Source organism: Aotus nancymaae, unplaced genomic scaffold (genome assembly GCF_030222135.1).
Source record: "Aotus nancymaae isolate 86718 unplaced genomic scaffold, 86718_ANA_hifiasm-v0.15.2.pri h1tg000041l, whole genome shotgun sequence".
Classification (NCBI taxonomy): Eukaryota; Metazoa; Chordata; class Mammalia; order Primates; family Aotidae; genus Aotus; species Aotus nancymaae.
This window is the reverse complement of record NW_026988455.1, coordinates 12009031-12028186: the sequence shown is the minus strand read 5'-3', so window position 1 is coordinate 12028186 and position 19156 is coordinate 12009031. Positions and strand designations below refer to the sequence as shown.

Sequence of the window (19156 nt, the reverse complement as noted above, 5' to 3'; positions counted from 1 at the left end):
GTTTCTATTTATTTTATTTTTAAAAAATAGAGATGGGGTCTTGCTATGTTGGCCAAGTTGGTCTTGAACTCATGGCCTCAAGCAATCCTCCCACCTCAGCCTCCCAAATTGCTGGGATTATAGACATAAGCCACTGTGCTTGGTCTCAATCCTGGTTTCTGTTTTTGTGAGTTTTTTGTGTGGGTTTTTCTTTTTCTTGAGACGGAGTCTCACTCTATCTCCCAGGCTGGAGTGCAATGGCATGATCTTGGTTCACTGCAACCTCCACCTCCCTGGTTCAAGCAATTCTCCTGCCTCAGCCTCCCAAGTAGCTGGGATTACAAGCACCTGCCACCACGTCTGGCTAAGTTTTGTATTTTTAGTAGAGATGGGGTTTTGCCATGTTAGCCAGGTTGGTCTCGAACTCCTGACTTTGGGCATTCCACCTATCTTGGCCTCTCAAAGTGCTGCGATTTCAGGCGTGAGCCACCGTGCCTGGCTTCAATCCCGGTTCTAAATATCATTCTTCACTTACAGGAACCAAGATCCCTTAAGAGAAATGGTTGATTCTAGGGGTTAATAAGGAAAAGTAAAAGATGAGTCTGGGATAGCTTTTGGTGCCAGAAAGTAAGAAAGTGCCCAAAAAAGGACCCTGTAACCAGCCTGAAATGTCCTGCTGGCCAAATCTGAGATAATCTGAACATCACACTTAATAATGATGGTAATATAACCCATTGATAGTAATATACCCATTGAATACTTTATAATTCATGAGTCCCTATTGATGTAAAGTGATAAAAAGATTAATTTTAAAGAGGAATGGAAATTTACATATTCTAAGTTCTTCCCTACAAAACATTTATTTGTTACAATAGGAAAAAGAATAACTTCACAGCCAGGAAGCACAGTAGATGCCAACTTAATGAAAAGATCAAAGTTAACATCATTAGTAATAGGACATATTGAAGTGTGGATCCAGTGAGAAGAACACATGACTTCTTTTGTATTTCTGTCAAAGATACATAACCTGAATCTAATCATTAGGAAACATGGACAGACCCAAGTTGAGAGACATTTTGTAAAACAATTAGTCTAACTGCAAAAGAGTCAAAAAAGTCACAAGAGTGAAGAAAAAAACAGGAACTTTTCTCAGTTGAAGGAGACTAAAAGCTGTGACAAATAAATGCAACACATGATTCTGAACTGCACTCAGTTGCTGTAAAGACACTACTGGGACGGTTAGTGAAACTTGAATGAGTGTGAGAATTATACGGTAACAATGCATCAGTGCTACTTTCCTGATTTTGGTAGGAAGAGTGTCCTTGTTTATAAGAAAATGCTGAAGTATTTGGGGGCCACAGACACCATGTTGGCAACTTAATCACAAAGAGATGAGGAGAAAAAAGTTTTTTGTTCTATGGTTTCAAATTTTCTATAAATCAGATGTTGTTTGGAATAAAAATATACTGTAAAAAAAATAAAGAGAAAGAGTAGGCCGTTGGTGGGATGGGCACTGAAGTAGCATGGAGAGGTGAGACTTGAGTTTGCCAGAAAGGAGCAGAAGCATTTCCCGTGTTGGGGGAGCACCTGGGCAGAAGCCCCAAGATTGGAAGAAAAATGGCAGGAATTGGGAGGAAAGTTACCCCTGCTTACCTGGCACAAAAGGTTTGTGTTAGAAAGAGGGTAGCCATGTAATTTATCATGCAAATGCGTGTACTTTTGAGAATGAAAGAGAGCACTATTAATAATTACATTCGGTCTTCAGCGTGACCTCTTAAGAAAAAACAAAAAGTATGTAAAGAGAAAAAAAAAACAAACTGCTTTTAAAAATTATATTTTGACATGAGCACAACATGACTATTTGGAAAACTGCCCTCAGCAAACTGGGATGTGTGACCCCAGCTAGAATTCAACAGGAGATCAGGAAATTTAGGGGAAATGGAACCAAAGTGTAGAGGTTTGAAACGAAAATGGTCTTGCCTTCTGATCAGTAGTAAATAAATAAAATAAAATAAAAATGGTCAAATCTCGTGAGCTTTTCTATGTTCTCCTCTTCACTCGGCCTCACGGTGGCATTTGGTCCAATCATTTTCTACGTTCTCTCTTCCTGTCTTTGGTGGCCCCATATTCTTCTGGTTTTCCTCCCCTTACCCTGGCACTGTTCAGTTTTCTTCACCTATCTATATCCATCTTCTCCTATTCAGTCTTAGATGGTTTAGTTCTTCAGGGATCCATTCTGGACCCTCTTCTCTTTTGTCTCTACAATCTTTACCTGTTGGTTTAAAAAAAATATTTTTATCTTTTTATATTACATTTACTGGTTTGATTTTTTTTTAATCAAGAGAACTGGCTCTGATCATTTGTTTAATTAATTAACTGATTAATTTATAGAGACCAGGTTTCCCCATCTTGCTCAGGTTGGTCTTGAACTCCTGGGCTCAAGCAGTCCTCCTGTCTTGGCCTCCCAAAGTACTGGGATTACAGGTGCGAGTCACCATACCTGTCCCTACTACCCTTTGGTTTAATGTTCTGTGCTGATTCCCAAGTATGTGTCTCCAAACTCTCTCTCATCTGACCTCCTAGCTCCAACATTTTACTGCCTACTTAACAGTGACATTTGGAGGACTCATAGGTTTCCCAAGTTAACATATCAAAACTAGAGCTAGTGAGTTATTGGGGTGGTTCGGGTAGGGCATTGCCCACTATCTAATCCCTCTGCGGTTCTGTGGTGGGCCTAATACTCTTTCCTCTTGGGCCTTAATATACTTGCATCTCAGTTAGAGGGTATTGAGGTAGTTTGTCTGCCTCCTCAGGTGTGATGGTTAATTTTATGTGTCAACTTGACTGGGCCACAGGATGCCCAGATATTTGGACAAATATTATCCTGAATGTTTTGGAGAGGGTGGTTTTGTATTAGATTAACATTTACATTGGTAGACTGAATAAAATAGATTGCTCACTCTAACATGGATGAGTCTCATCCAATCAGTTGAAGGTATGAATAGAACCAAAGGCTAATCTTCCAAGTAAGGGGATTCCTTTTTCTGTCTGTCTTCAAACTAGAACATTAGCTTTTTCCTGCCTTTGACTCAAACTGAAGCATTTGTTCTTCCTGGGAAGTGAGACTGCCAGCCTTCGATCAGGCACCACACCCATCAGCTCTCCTGGTTGTCAGGCCTTAGGACTCAGATTAGAATTAAACCATTTGCTCTTCTGGATCTCCAGCTTGCTGACTCAGCCTCCAGATATTGAGACGTGCCAGCCTTCATAATTGCATGAGCCAATTTCTTATGATACATCATATATATTATATATATAATTACAATACAAATAATAATAAACGTGTATTAAAATCTCATACACACACACCCTGTTGGCTCTTTTTCTGGAGGAACCTGACTGATATACTCAGGTTTCTGGTCACAGCAGGGAGCACGATCTTGCCACATTCTTGTCAGGGACGCACAGGTCACTGATGAAGGCTGATTCTCCTCCTCAGTACAGCAGACCTGCTCTGGAAGGTGCTGGTCAAGCAGTGGTAGTCAAGTCCTAGATCATCCCAGGAATCATTTTACACTTGGCAATAACTCTTTGATATTCACAGAATTGGCCTGTGAGGATGGGGTGACTCAGAGGAGGTCAAGAAGCAAGCTGTCCCAATGATGACTGAGGTAAGGAGTCCAAAGACCAAAGGGTTCATCTTGGGTGAAGTTGGAAGTGTGGTTGCAACAAGAGTGGTGTTGGGGCTTGGTGACCTGGTCCCGGTCACAGTAGCAGTCAAGAGCATTCTCCCAGGTACCTCCTATAAGCAGTTTGGTTGTATTCCTGATGAAGGGTCAGCCCATAGCTACCTCTGAATGGTGTCAGTGGCTAGGGTGGAAAGTACAAAGTAGGAGTGCCTCAGGTGGTAGATGTTCCTGTCTTTGTCCAATGTCCTCTGCCCCAACCCAAGAGAAAGGGCTGCTCTCGCCTCTCTAAGGGAGCTGTCTCTGTAAGCAGGGGAGCTGAGCTGTCTCTCCTAGCTGCACACATCTCTGATATGCTCTGGCTGGACTGAGCCCTTGGCCTCAAAGAATGAGTTTTGCATGATCTGGGCAGCTGAGTGCTAATGGCAGCAGCACAAAGAGTAATCTCTCTGTCTAGGAAGTTGAGAGCCTCACCATGGTGGCTGAGGTGAGAATGGCCAGCCTGGGACAGGTTCTAGGGGCCACAAAACACATCACAGTTAGGGAGGCAGATCTGCTTCAGCTTGTCCAGGGAGGGCCACCTGGTGGGGTGGGAGGGAAGCCATCCAGCCAGAGGCCCTATTCCCATTGGCAGGCCCTGGCCAACAACACTAGACAGGACAGGGTGCCAGGACTCAGCCTCAAGGTGGCTGTGGAGCAGGGAGGGGCTGACTTTGCCTCTCTCTGCTCCCAGCAGAAAGAGCAACTCCTCCAGATCCGAGCCAGATCCACCTCTTCCTGTTCAACAGAACATTGGGTGGAGACAGGTATGGCAATGCTTCCTTTTGGATGAAATTGCTTCCAAGGGACTTCTTAGAAGGAATCCCAGCCTTACAACCATGGAAGATGAGGGCTCCCCTCTTTCTCTTCCACAGGCAGTCACTAGAGAGGGTGGCCCTGCTAAGCCAGGGGGTCTTCAGGAGAAATTCCCTTCTCTCTGTCCCTCCTGCTCAATCATTTCGGGAGGCATTTTGGCCACACCTCTTTCTGCTCTGGAGGGTTGGAACCTCCTGTAAGGTGGCAGAAGACAAATTCAATAGGCCAAGGTCAAAGTTGCAGTAAATGGGGTCCCCAGCTGGGATGGGGATCAACCACTGGCTGCTCAGAGGGTTGGGTTCTTTCTGGGAGAGCTGGGCTCAAGGGGAGGGACCACATGGAACATGCCTCCAGTGACTGCTGCTATTGTTGTGATGTCAGGGCTGGTTCTGCTCCTTATATGCTTGGTTATATCCAAAAATGAGCCGTTGATTTGATTTTTTAAATTTTTTGAGATGGAGTCTCACTCTGTTGCTCAGGCTAGAGCGCAGTGGTACAATCTTGGCTCACTGCAACCTCCGCCTCCAATCTCTGCCTCTTGCTGAGGCAGGAGAATCACTGAGGTCCGGATTTAAGCGATTCTCCTGCCTCAGCCTTCCAAGTTGCTGGATCTACGTGTGTGCACCACCACACCTGGCTAATTTTTGTATTTTTAGTAGAGATGTGGTTTTATAATGTTTGCCAGGCTGATCTCGAACTCCTGACCTCAGGTGATCTGACCACCTCAGCCTCCCAAAGTGTTGGGATTACAGGTGTGAGACACTGTGCCCTGCACAGCCCTTGATTGTAATTCCCAAATCCCCTCTTCTATTATATTTCTCATCTCAGTAATTAGCACCACCATCTATCCAATTGTTCAAACCAGAAAGCTGGACATGATATTTGATTCAGCTTTTTCCCTTACCACCCTCTTGTTTCAGATCCATGAGCTAGTCCTATCAGTTCTACTTCTTAACTACATCTCTAACATGACCATGTCCCTTCTCCTCCATTGCCATCACCGTGGTCCAGGCCACTGTCATCTGCTGCTCAGACACAGACGACGGTAGCGTTCTGTTTATTGTTCTCCCCATGTCCTCTTTCAACTCCCTCCAATCTGCACCTCATGCAGCAGCCAGAGTAGATAGACTGTCTCCGTGATCCTTGGGCACAGTGCTCTGTTGATGTCCTTCAGAGCACTTGCCGCAAGTTAAACATTTATTTTGTTCTTGTTGATGCTCATTTTTTTTGTCTGTCTCCCCCACTAGATGTATAGCACCGTGAGGCAGAGAATCTTGTCTGTCAAGGTCATCATTGTATCCTTCCTGCCCAGCACGGTGCCTGGCACAGAGTAGTTAAATCAGTGGTTTTTGGGTGAATGGCATTAGGCCAAAGAGTTTTGATTTGAGTCAGAAAGCAGTTTGACGCTAACACATATTGTAAAGAACAAAAGGACTGAAAATATAAGGATGCTTTCAGAAGAATAATGAAGGCAGCCGGATGGAGATTAATTCTCGTTCTCCTTTATGAATAGCTTCCCAGTTGATAAGTCCTAAGGCTGTGGCATGAAATTTCAAAGGGAGGGCTCCAATCCTATAGAAAGTTTAAAGGAAGAATCAACAGAATTGCTATCTTCTTTGGTTGGGTGTGATGGCTCACGCCTGTAATTCTAGCACTGTGGGAGGCTGAGGCAGGTAGATCACTTGAGGTCAGGCGTTTGAGATCAGCCTGGCCAACATGCTGAAACCCCATCTCCACTAAAAATACAAAAATTAGTCAGGCATGGTGGCACACACCTGTAGCCCCAACTACTCAGGAGGCTGAAGCAAGAGAATCACTTGAACCCAGGGCAGTGAGATCGCACCATTGCACTCCAGCCTGGGTGACAGTGAGACTGTGTCCCCACCTGCCCAAAAAGAATTGCTATCTTCTTTAATATGACTTATTTATTTATTTATTTATTTAGAGACAAGGTCCTGTTCTGTCACCCAGGCTGGAGTACAATGGCACGATCATAGCTTACTAGTACCTCCAACTCCTGGGCTCAAGTTATCCTTCTGCCTCAGTCTCTCGAGTTGCTGGGACTACAGGTGCACACCACCATTTCCTGCTAATTTTTAATTTTTTGTAGAGATGGGGTCTTGGTATGTTGCCCAGGCTGGTCTCCAACTCCTGGCTTCAAGTGATCCTCCTGCCTTGGCCTCCCAAAGTGCTGGTATTACAGGTATAAGCCACTACACCAGGCCCTTGAATATGTTGATAAGAAGAGAGACAGGGGCATTGATGTTGTAAGTCTGGTGGGCCAGAAAAATAGCATTACCTGTCTCTTCCAAAAAAATGGCACGACTGGGAACAACTTCAAATTTGTTGGAAGATGAACTCAGTTTTTAAACATGTTGAGTTTGAAATGACTGTAAATATTTTCCATGGGCCACTGAAAAAAGCCTAGCTAGAAAACCTTTTTGACACTTTGATCAGCTATGAAACAGTCATGGAGTTTATTATTCTTGATTTCCTTGTTGGTAAGGTCAAGAAATTAACATATAATTCTAGCAGGAAGAAGAGAGTTAAATTTCTAAGAATCTTAAATTGTATTCAACAAAATTTAAGAACACAACCAAAGTAATTTTCAACCTAGTTTAAAAATTTTTTATTTATAGAAATGGGGTCTTACAATGTGCGCAGGCTGGAGTGTAGTGGCTACTCATAGGTATGATCATAGTGCATTACAGCATTGAGTTCCCGGGTTCAAGCAACCTTACTGTCTCTGCCTCCTGAATAGTTGGTACTGTAGGTTTATGCCACTGTACCTGGCTCCATAATTTTTTTTACATCAAATGTGATCATTAATAGGTATACCATTATCTATTGAATAATACAAAGAATTTATTATAAGAGTATTTGCCCTAACTGATTTAGTTTCTACATTTGATAATTTTCTGTGTTTTCTAAACTTTCTATGATAATGTAGTATTTTTATAAATTAGGAGAAAACAGGACACATTTTTCTTAAGAAAAAGAAAATACTCACTGTGTCAATTTCTAAATATCTTTGGGGTAAGCTTTTGCCTTACATACACTAAACATATGTAAGCACAGAAGTTACAAAATGTTCCCAGAAATCCCTGGAAATTTCCCTCTAAGAAGTACACACATGTTGATATTTCCTGGAATTCACTGCATCTGGTTTCTCTTTTCTAGTTTCAGACTGCCTTGGTCCCAAAACTAATTCGGCTGGAATTATACAATAAACCCATTGTTCCAATACTTCTCCCTGAAGGGAATATTCAGAGAATTGTCTTTTTTATTATTATTACAGTTCCAGAGCTAACTATTAGCCATTCTTCTTGATGTGACTTGATTTCTTTTTTTAAATTTAATTTTATTTTTTAATTTTTTTAAAATTTTTTTTAATTTTTTTTTTCTTTTTAAAGACGGTGTTTCACCACGTTGGTCAGGCTGGTCTTGAACTCCCAACCTCAGGTGATCCGCCCGCCTTGGCCTCCAAAGTGCTTGGATTACAGGCGTGAGCCACTACGCCCGGCCAGCTTTGATTTCTTAGACAACTGTCGAAAGTGTCTTTTATGGGTTTGCTTTACTGTTCTAGGGCTTCCATTTTATCAGCAACCAGTTTGGAAGGTGGTGGAGTTGGGGGCAGGACAAGGGTGGGGAGTAGAGAACAGTGCATGCCAAATGCAGAGTCTTTTTTTTTTTTTTTTTTTGAGACGAAGTTTCGCTCTTATTGCCCAGGCTGGAGTGGAATGATGGGGTCTCGGCCCACTGCGACCTCCGTCTCCCAGGTTCAAGTGATTCTCCTGCCTCAGTCTTCCGAGTAGCTGGGATTACAGGTGCACACCACCACACCTGTCTACTTTTTGTATTTTTAGTAGAGAAGGGGTTTCTCCGTGTTTATCAGGTTGGTCTCAAACTCCGGTCCTCAGGTGATCCGCCCGCCTCGGCCTCCCAAAGTGCTGGGATTACAGGCGTGAGCCACTGCGCCTGGCTGGAAGAGTCTTTTTTATTCGACTGAAGAATGGTCTGCCAGACTTACAGGTGGACCCCAGGTCAATAACTGGAAAAGACAGTGGTCTGAATGACATTGAGGAATAGTGTACAATGAGAAGGTGGCATATTAGGGCTTTATAGCATGAAGGGTTAAGTTTGCCCCCATAACCAATGCATTGCAATAAGAGGAAGAAAGAAGTCAACTTGCTATGCAAAAAAGCATATTTAAACAGGGTTGTCAGGAAATGGAGCACACTGCCTCATGTGGCGTAAGCTGTCTGTCCATAAGGGTTTCCAGTAAGACCCTAGAAGACCACCCTCTGGCTATGGTGTATAGGGTAGCTATGTGTTGAATAGAGTAATAGGCTTGGTCATCTCCAAGATCCCTCAAGCTCTGAACACCTATGATTCCATGAATAATTAACAACTTAATTGCCCTGTAAGCTGATATTAATTCCACAGACCATACATGTTTTTCTCTCAGTGCAGAGTAATCATTTGGTACCTCTGTGCTATTTCAAAGATAATATTTTTCCAATGTCTTCAATTGCATCGAAACCTGGGGTCTCCATAACATATAGCCAAATTAAAGACTCTTTGCTTTATTAGTCAAATAGGCTAGGTTATGTTACACTAACAAGCAACTCCAAAATTTCAGTAGCTTGGAACAACCTCGGTTTATTTATTTCTCACTCTGGCTGCTTGTCCATGGGGAGTTGGTTGCTGCAATACAGTGGTTCCTACTCCAAGACCCAGGTTGATGGAGCAGCTAAGTGGAAAAATACTGGTTGCCATGACAAAGGAAAAGAGGAGATTCAGCATGAAAGTGACACAAGTAATTTCTCACATTTCATTGGCCAAAGCAAAAACACATAGTCACAACTAAAATCAGATAGGCAGCATACTGCATAGGCCTTATTTTATTGGGCAAATAAAAATATTGATATTATATATAGCATATAATTTATAATTTTAAAAAAATTAGATGTGATCTGGGCGTGTTGGCTCACACCTGTAATGCCAGCACTTTGGGAGGCCGAGACGGGCGGATCATTTGAGATTAGGAGTTGGAAACCAGCCTGGCCAACATGGTGAAGCTATATCTCTACTAAAAATACAAAAAAATTAGCCAGGCATGGTGTCAGGTACCTGTAATCCCAGCTACTTGGGAGGCTGAGGCAGGAGAATTACTTGAACCCGGGAGGCAGAGGTTGCAGTGAGCCGAGATTGCACACTACACTTCAGCCTGGGCAACAGAGCAAGACTCCATCTCAAAAAATAAAAAATAAAAAAGGAAAAATTTAGATGTGACTAGAACTTTTGAAATGCTTCATGGGGCTTGAAAATAATTTGGTCTTTGTCTTCTTAAGTTGTTTCAGCATTACTGCAGTTAGAGGACAAAAGGCTACAGTCCCCAGAGGAAGATGTAGTCCTAACTCAACGTAAGGAAAAGGCACACTTCTGAGATGGACACTAACAAGAATCCATGTATCATAGACTGGGTTGGTTTTCTAATACAGAGCTTTGCAACAGGTATGGATTCCAGATGTGTGGAAATATGAAAGGTCTTCTCTTTGGGGTGGCAAGGCAGAGTCTTGGGGTGGTCAGACTGCTGTCTTTGGTGATGGGCATCCTCACCCTTCGACCCCAGAGTGCTTATAAATATTATTATTTTATCTGTGTGGTTGAGAAGCACTGGCCAGAGCAATGGTTTCTGTTCTTCAGACTGATGCTGATCTGTGAACAAGTCTTCACCAGCCTAAAGAAAAATGATAAAAATGTGAATATGTAGTGACATTTGCATAAATCAAAATGTATTCAGTTCAGAGGGCTGTACTATATTTTCAAATTATATCCTTTTCTCTTTTGAGAGAAAGAGTTTTTGGTCAATGATAAATACATAGAAATCTTGTTTATCACTTGTCAGATTGGCAAAAATGCGAATGTTAAATGATATACTTTTTTAGTGAGATTGTGGAAAAAGAGGCAATTTCCTGTGTTGCAGGAGAGAATGCAAGATGATTTGACCCGTATTGTGATGGTTTATTTTATGTGTCAGCTTGACTGGGTTAATGGCCAGGCATGGTGGCTCATGCCTGTAATCCCAGCACTTTGGGATGCTGAGGCAGGTGGATTGCTTGAGCTCAGGAGTTCGAGACCAGCCTTGGCAACATGGTGAAACCTTGTCTCTACAAAAAATAAAAAAAAAAGTTATTAATAGCGGGGCATAGTGGCACATGCCTGTAGTCCCAGGTACTCAGGAGGCTGAGATAGGAGAATTGTTTGATCCCAGGAGGTCAAGGCAGCAGTGAGCCGAGATTGTGCCATTGCACTGCAGCATGGGAGACAGAGCAAGAGACCCTGTCTCAGCAACAACATTTTTTGTGAGTGTGTCTGTGAGAATGTTTCCAGAAGAGACCAGGGTTTGAATTAGTAAACAGAGTAAAGAACATTTCCCTCACCAATGTGGGTGGGCCTCATCCAATGTGCTGAGGGCCCAAAAAGAACAAAAAGGCACAGGAAAGACAAATTTGATCTTTCACTCCTTGAGCTAGGACAACCATCTTCTCCTGCCCTTGGACCTTGGAGCCTCTGAGTGTCAAACCTTCAGATTTGGACTAAATTACACCATTGGCTTTTCTGGGAATCTAGCATGCAAGTGGCTTATGGTAGAGGAAGGTATCTAACAAGGAAAGGAATTACCTACCTGAATTCAAAGTTCCCAGGCATGCCATGCAAAGCACATGTTTAAATTTTTTTAAAATCTCAGAAGATGTCCTTCTTGTCTCACACCAGGAGCGCAGTTGTCCAACTCCTCTGAACAGACATTTAATTTACCATGAGGCAGGGTACAGTGGCTCACACCTGTAATATCAGCTACTTGGGAGGCTGAGGCAGGGGGATTTCTTGAGGCCAGGAGTTTCAGACAAGCATGGGCAATACAGCAGGATCCATCTCCAAAAAATATAAAAAAGAATTAGCTATGCATGATGGTATGTGCCTGTAGTAGAAGCTACTTGGGCTCGCTTGAGCTGTCATTATTCCACTGCACTCCAGCCTGGGTGACAGAGAGAGACCCCAGCTCTGAATAAATAAATTAAATGTAGCACAGCTCAGAGAAGCAGTGGTCTTGGTATATCTAGTCTTCCTAGGCAGCATAGAATAGAAAGGCAGTAATAAAATATGCTCAGGATAAAATTTAATATTATATACTTAAAGTTATTATCAGCATAACTAAGCATAACTAATTAGCAATATGATACTCTTATTTTGAACATAGCTTTATTTCTTTCTTTTGAATGTTATTTTGAACATTCTTTTCTTTCTTTCTTCTTTTTTTTTTTTTTTTTTTTTGAGATGGAGCCTCCCTCTGTCACCCAGGCTGGAGGGCAGTGATGTGATCTCGGCTCACTGCAATCTCTGCCTCCCAGGTTCAAGCCTTCTCCTGTCTCAGCCTCCCGAGTAGCTGGGATTACAGGCACACACTGTCATGCCCAGCTGATTTTGTGTAGTTTAGTAGAGACAGTTCCACTCCACCGTGTTGCCCAGGCTGGTCTCGAATTCCTGAGCTCAAGCAATCCACCCTCCTTGGCCTCTCAAAGTGCTAGGATTACAGGCATGAGCCACTGTACCTGGCCTCTTTCTTTCTTTTGAACATTCTTTCTGTCTTTATTTTGAACTTCCTTTTCTTTTCTTTTCTTTTATTCTATTTGAGATGGAATCTTGCTTTGTCACCAGGCTGGAGTGCAGCGGAGGTATCTCGGCTCACTGCAACCTTCGCCTCCTGGGTTCCAGTGATTCTTCTGCCTCAGCCTCCCAAGCAGCTGAGACTACAGGCACATGCCACCATGCCCTGCTAATTTTTGTATTTTTTAGTAGAGACGGGGCTTTACCATATTAGCCAGGATGGTCTTGATCTATTTGTATCATGATCCACCTGCCTTGGCCTCCCTAAATGCTGGGATTACGAGCGTGAGCTACCGCGCCCAGCCGTGAACCTTCTTTCTTTTGAACTTTCTTTTTGACCTTCCTTCCTTCTTTCCTTCCTTTTTCTTTCTTCCTTCCTTTCTTTTTCTTCCTTCCTTTCTCTCTCTCTCCTTTTCTTTCTTTCTTTCTCTTTCTGTTTCAACATTCTTTGAACTATCTTTTTTTCTTTGCTTCAGGCTGCCAGCTGGATTACAGGCGCCTGCCACCACACCTGGATAACTTACGTATTTTTTGTAGGGACAGGATTTTGCTATGTTGGCCAGGCTGGTCTCAAACTCTTGACCTTAGGTGATCTGCCCACCTCGGCCTCCCAAAGTGTTGGGAGTACAGGCGTGAGCCACCACACGTGGCCTGGCTTTCTTTAAATAGAGAAATATACCTTAAGCCCAGAGTGTACTTAGAAGGGTCTTGAAATCTGAAACAAGAAAAAAAAATACCTTTCGGCCAGGTGCAGTAGCTCACACCTGTAATCCTAGCATTTTGGAAGGCCAAGGTGGATGGATCACTTGAATTCAGGAGTCGAGACCAGCGCTGCCAACATGACAAAACCCCCGTCTCTGCTAAACAAAAACAAAAACAAAAATTAGCAAGGCATAGTAGCATGTGTTATCCCACCTACTCTGGAGACTGAGGCAGAATTGCTTGAACCTGGAAGGCAGAAGTTGCAGTGAGCTGAGATTGCCTCGCTGCACTCTAGCCTGAGTGACTGAGTGAGACTCTGCCTCAAAAAAAAAAAAAAGGAAAAAGACACACCTTCTCTAACCACCATGAACATATGTGACAATGACAGTAGCACTTTTATTTCTGAAGTTGTCAGCTATGTGGAGGAATGAAAATAATTTCAACAGGTGAACCTTTCTTCTTTCTTGAAAATAGAAACTTGTTGATGTAAAGTATATCTAGCATTTGTTCTTTCCTTTTTTCATTATTGTCATAACAAAATATGTAACTTAATGCCACACGTATAAGTCAAATCCAGGATTTCTCTGGCAGTATCAAATGCAGCAACTTTTAAATATGGAAAGCAACCCCATGGTAATAATTTACTTCATTAAAGTTTTATTTACTTATTTAATAAATTATTTATCTACCATTTCTTATGTTCCAGTATTAAGCTAGGTATTATTTTTCCTATTTTATTTTATTTTATTTATTTTATTTTTTTGAGATGGAGTCTTGCTCTGTCGCCAGGCTGGAGTGCAGTGGCGCAATCTCGGGTCACTGCAACCTCTGCCTCCTGGGTTCAAGCGATTCTTCTGCCTCAGCCTCCCGAGTAGCTGGGACCACAGGCGCGTGCCACCACGCCCGGCTAATTTTTTGTATTTTTAGTAGATACGGGGTTTCACCATAGCCAGGATGGTCTCGATCTCTTGACCTCGTGATCCGTCCGCCTTGGCCTCCCAAAGCGCTGGGATTAGAGGCGTGAGCCACTGCGCCTGGCCTCCTATTTTATTTTTTAACCTTCAAATTACAATTTTTTATTGAGATAAAATTCACACAACAGGCTGGGTGCGGTGGCTCACACCTGTAATCCCAGCACTTTGGGAGGCCGAGATGGGCAGATGGCTTGAGGTTAGGAGTTTGAGACCAGCCTAGCCAACGTGGCAAAAATCTGTCTCTACTAAAAAAAAATAAAAATTAGCTGGGCGTGGTGGCGTGTGCCTACATCCCAGCCTATTCAGGAGACTGAGACAGGAGAATCACTTGAACTGGGGAGGCAGAGGTTGCAGTAAGCCAAGATCGCCCTGCTTTGCTTCAGCTTGGGCGACAAAAGTGAGACTCCCTCTCAAAAAAAAAAAATTCCCACAACATGTAATTCACAATTTTAAACATTTCAAAGTATACAATGGAGAGTTGTTTTTTAATTTATTTTTTATTTTTTCCTAATCCTCAGATGCTAGGATTTTTTTTTTTTTTTTTTTTTAGTATAGTCATGATGTTGTGCAACAAGGATTACTTTCTTAATTCCAGAACATTTTTGTTACTCCAAAATGAAACTGTTGCTCCCAGTTACCTCTACACCCCATCTCCTGGAATCTTATAGATTTGCCTATTCTGTATAGTTCATGTAAATGGAATCATTTAATATGTGGCCTTTTGTGTCTGGCTTCTTTAAATTAGTATAATGTTTTCAAGGTCCATCTGTATTGTAGGTATATTAATACTTTACTGTTTTTTATGACTGATTTCATTATACGTATATATTACATTTTATTTATCCATTCTTCAATTTATGGGCATTTGGGTTGTTTCTGCTTTTTGAATGTTATGAATAAGGCTGTTATGCACATTATTGTGCAAGATTTTTGGGAACATATATTTTTCAAGCTTCTTGGTATATACCTTAGGAGCAGAGTTGCTGAGTCATTTGGAAATTGTATTTTTTACTTTTTAAGAACTGCCATATTGTTTCCATAGGGGCTACATCATTTTACACTTCCTCCAACAATGTATAAAGGTTCAATTTCTCCATATCTTCACCAATGCTTGTTGTCGTTTCTTTTTTTCTTTTTTTGAGATGGAATCTCTCCTCTGTCATCCAGGCTGGAGTGCAGTGGCACTCTCTCCGCTAGCTGCAACCTCCACCTCCTGGGTTCAAGCAATTCTCCTGTCTCACCCTCCCAAGTAACTGGGTCTACAGGTGCATGCCACCACATCTGGCTAAATTTTGTCTTTTTAGTGGAGAGAGGGTTTCACCATGTTGACCAGGCTTGTCTCAAACTCCTGACCTCAGGTAATCCACTCAAGGATGGTCTCAATCTCCTGATCTCAGGTGATCCACGTCCCAAAGTGCTGGGTTTACAGGTGTGAGCCACTGCACCCAGTCTTGTTCTTGTTTCTTAAGGTGGTGTAAGAGGAGGTGGACCAAGATGGCTGAATAGAAGCCTCCTCCAATCTTCTCCCTCCCCCACAAGGCCACCAATTTAACAACTGTCTACACAAAAGAAGCACCCTAGTAAGAACCAAAAATCAGATGAGCTCTCCCCGAATCTGGTTTTGACTATATATTGCTGAAAGAAGCACTCAGGAGGGTAGGAGAGATAGTCTTGCATTGCTGATGTCACCTCTCCCTCATCCCCTGGCAGCAGCTGCCTGGTGCAGAGAATCTGTGAACTTGGAAGAGGGAAAGCACAGCACTATGAGACATTGCATTGAATTCAGTGGTGTCCTATCATAGCCAAACTAGGCTGAGCTCAGCTGATATCTGCTAATGGCGGGAGCAAGAGGGGAATTGTCCTTCTGAGTGGTTGGAATGCTAGTTCCAGGAAGCCTCTCACCATGGTCTAAAGTGCTCTGGGGTCCTACATAAACCTGATGGGCAGTCTAGACCACAAGGACTGCAACTCCTAGGCGATGCCTATGGCTGAACTGAGCCCAGAGCCAGTGGACTGGAGGTGCTTGCAACCTACTGAGACACCAGCCAGGATGGCCAAGAAATTGCTTGCACCACCCCTCCCCCAATCCCAGGGTGCACAGCTCACAGCTCCAAGATACCTCTTCCTTCTGCTTGAGGAGAGGAGATAGAAGAGTAAAGGGGACTTTGTTTTGCATCTTCGATACTATACCAGCTGTAGCAGAATAGGGCAACAGTCAGAGTTTTGAGTCCCCTTGGGATATATTTCTAGACATATCCTGGATCAGAAGAGAACCTACTGCCTTGAAGGGTAGGACCTAGTTTTGGCAGGACCCATTGCATGCTAACTAAAGAGCCCTTGGGCCCTGATAACCAGCAGCAATACTTAGGTAGTACACCATGGTCCTTGAGTGAAGCTTTAAGACTTGTTGGTTTCAGGTGAGACTCAGCACACTCCTGGCTGTGGTGGCTATGGGAAGAAATTCCTTTTGCTTGAGAAAAATGTACATCTTCTCCTCCTCCTCCTCCTCCTCCTTCTTGGTGGGGCCACCCCAAAGGGCAGAGGGCAGAAAAGTTTATTGGGCAGCAGCTGGAAATCAGTGATTGGACTTGGCCACATGCTCTAGCTCATCCTTCTTGATGACATAGAAGTTGGAGGAGCCCTTGGTGGCACTGATGAGCTCATCTTCCAGGTAGTCAGCAGTGGTTTTGATGTTAAGGAAGCCTCACAAGTGCCTGTGCACAGCAGCCAGATGGCTTGATTCATGCTGTGTAGGGGGGACACAGCCACAGTATGTCATCTCGTGGTCTTGGCTCGCCCAATGCATGTGGAGACCTCCCAGGGATCACTGTTGATGGCATTCACCAGGACTTGAAGAGTGTTCTCACTCTTGGGCAGGTGGATGAGCTCGAAGGCATGCTTGACAGTGTGCATGGTCATAGGCTTCTTGTCATGGTTGTGGCCATGCTTCATCATGGAGGTAGTGAGGTGCTCCATGATAGGGCACTGTGTTTTGTGGAAATGCTTGGCAGCACACTGCCCTGCACTGTGAGGCAGGTACTTGGCATACTTCCTCACTGCAATGTAATCCTGCAGGGAAATGTCATTTATCTGCACATCATCAGTGCTCCACTTCCCGAAGAGCTGATGTTGGGGGTCTCTGCCACCTCTGGTGCTGCTGTCTCCCACTTGGTCATCCCGAGGGCACAGCCTGAGCATCTCTGTTGCATGGCATGGGCCACATACCACCCTGGCACAGACAGGAAGAGCTTTTAAATATACTTCTAATTCACCAAGCACAAAAGGAACTTTTTCTTATACCTTAGGTACCAGCTCAGTCACAGGGTGGTTACAGCACCAAACTGGCTCTTGAGTTCCCTGATTCCATGACTGGTCTCTTGGATGGCATTTCTGAGCCTGTCCTGGACCCCTGGGGAGCCCACTACCCTGAAGGGTGAGTCCCAGGCCAGGCAGCATTCACCACAAGCTGACTGAAGAGACCTTGGGCCCTAAGGGAACATGGGTGGTAGCCTGGCAGTACTCCCATGGGCTTGTGGTGGCCACAGGGTGAGGCTACTCTGCCTGTGGAAAGTAGAGGGAAGAGTTGGAAGCAGTGCATCTTGAGGTTTGAGTGCCAGCTCAGCCACAGTACAGTAGAACAGCAGGTAGACTGCTAAGGTATTTGACTCTAGTCCCTGGTCCTGGGATGGCACCAATGGACCCACCTGGGGCCTGAGGGAACTTACCATGTTGAAGGAAAGGACATAAGCCTGGTTGGCTTCACCACCTGCTGACCGAAGAGGTCCAGGCTCTTGAATGAAGATAGGTGGTAGCCAGATAGTGGTGGTCTTGGGTAAGACTCAGTGCTGTGCTGGATTTGGGTCTGAACCAGGACAGTATCAGTGCTGGTGGCCATGTGGGCGCTTGCATCACCACACCTGCAACTCCAGGTGGCTCAGCACAGAGAGAGAGAGAGAGACTCCATTAGTTTGGGAAAAAGTAAGGAAAGAGAACAAGATTCTAAGAATTGCTTGAACTCAGGAGGTGGAGTTTGCAGTGAGCTGAGATCATGCCACTGCACTCTAGCCTGGGTGAGAGAGCAAAACTCTGTTTCAAAAAGAAAAGAAAAGAAATAAAAATTAAAAAAATTAATTATACTACAGAGCTATAGTAACCAAAATGGCATGGTACTTGCATAAAAACAGACACATGGACCAATGGAACAGAATAGAGAACCCAGAAACAAATCTATTAATCCTACAGTGAACTCATTTTCAATAAAGGTGCCAAGAATAGACACTGGGGAAAAGACAATCTCTTCAAAAAATGGTGCTGGGTAACCTGGATATCAACATGCAGAAGAGTAAAACTAGGCTGCTTTCTCTCACCATATAGAAAAGCCAAATCAAAATGTATTAAAGACTTACATCTAAGACCTCAAACTATAAAATGACTACAGAAACCATTGGGGAATATCTCCAGGATGTTGGTTGGGCAAAAATCTCTTGTGTAGTAATCTACGAGCACAGGCAACCAAAGCAAAAATGGGGTCATATTAAGTTAAAAAGCTTCTGCACAGCAAAGGAAACAATTTACAAAGTGAAGAGACAACGCAAAGAGTGAGAGAAAATATTTGCAAACTATTCATTTTGAGATATCATCTCATCCCAGTTAAAATGACTTATATCCAAAATACAGGCAAAAACAAATGGTGGTGAGGATGTAGAGAAAATGGAATCCTTGTACACTGTTGGTGGGAATATAAATTAGTGCAACCACTATGGAGAACAGTTTGGGGGTGCATCAAAAATCTAAAAATAGAGCTATCATACGATCCAGCAATCCTGCTGCTGCATGTATATCCTAAAGAAAGGACATCAGCGTATCAAAGAAATATCTGCAATCCAATATTTGTTGCAGCACTGTTCAAAATAGGTAAAATTTGAAAATAATCCAAGTGTTCATCAACAGATGAATAGAGAAAGAAAATGTGACACATATACACAATATAGTACTATTCAGCAATGAAAAAGAATGAAATCCTGTCATTTGCAACAACATGGATGGGACTGGAGATCACTATGTTAAGTGAAATAAGCCAGACACAGAAAGACAAACATCATATGTTCTCATCTATTTGTGGAAGCTAATAATCAAAACAATTGAACTCCTGGAAATATAGAATAGAAGGATGATTACCGAGGCTAGAAAACATAGAGAGGGTAGGAATAATACGGGGCAGGTAGGAATGATACATGTGTACAAAAAAATAGAAAGAATGAGTAAGAGCTACTATTTGATAGCACAACA

At 43.2% G+C, this 19156-nt stretch overlaps 1 pseudogene; it reads right to left on the bottom strand.

The window, feature by feature from the left end:
- Positions 1–16442: 16442 nt before the first annotated feature.
- On the bottom strand, positions 16443–17043 carry LOC105718687 (small ribosomal subunit protein uS7-like; annotated as a pseudogene).
- Between the last annotated feature and the right edge of the window lie 2113 nt (positions 17044–19156).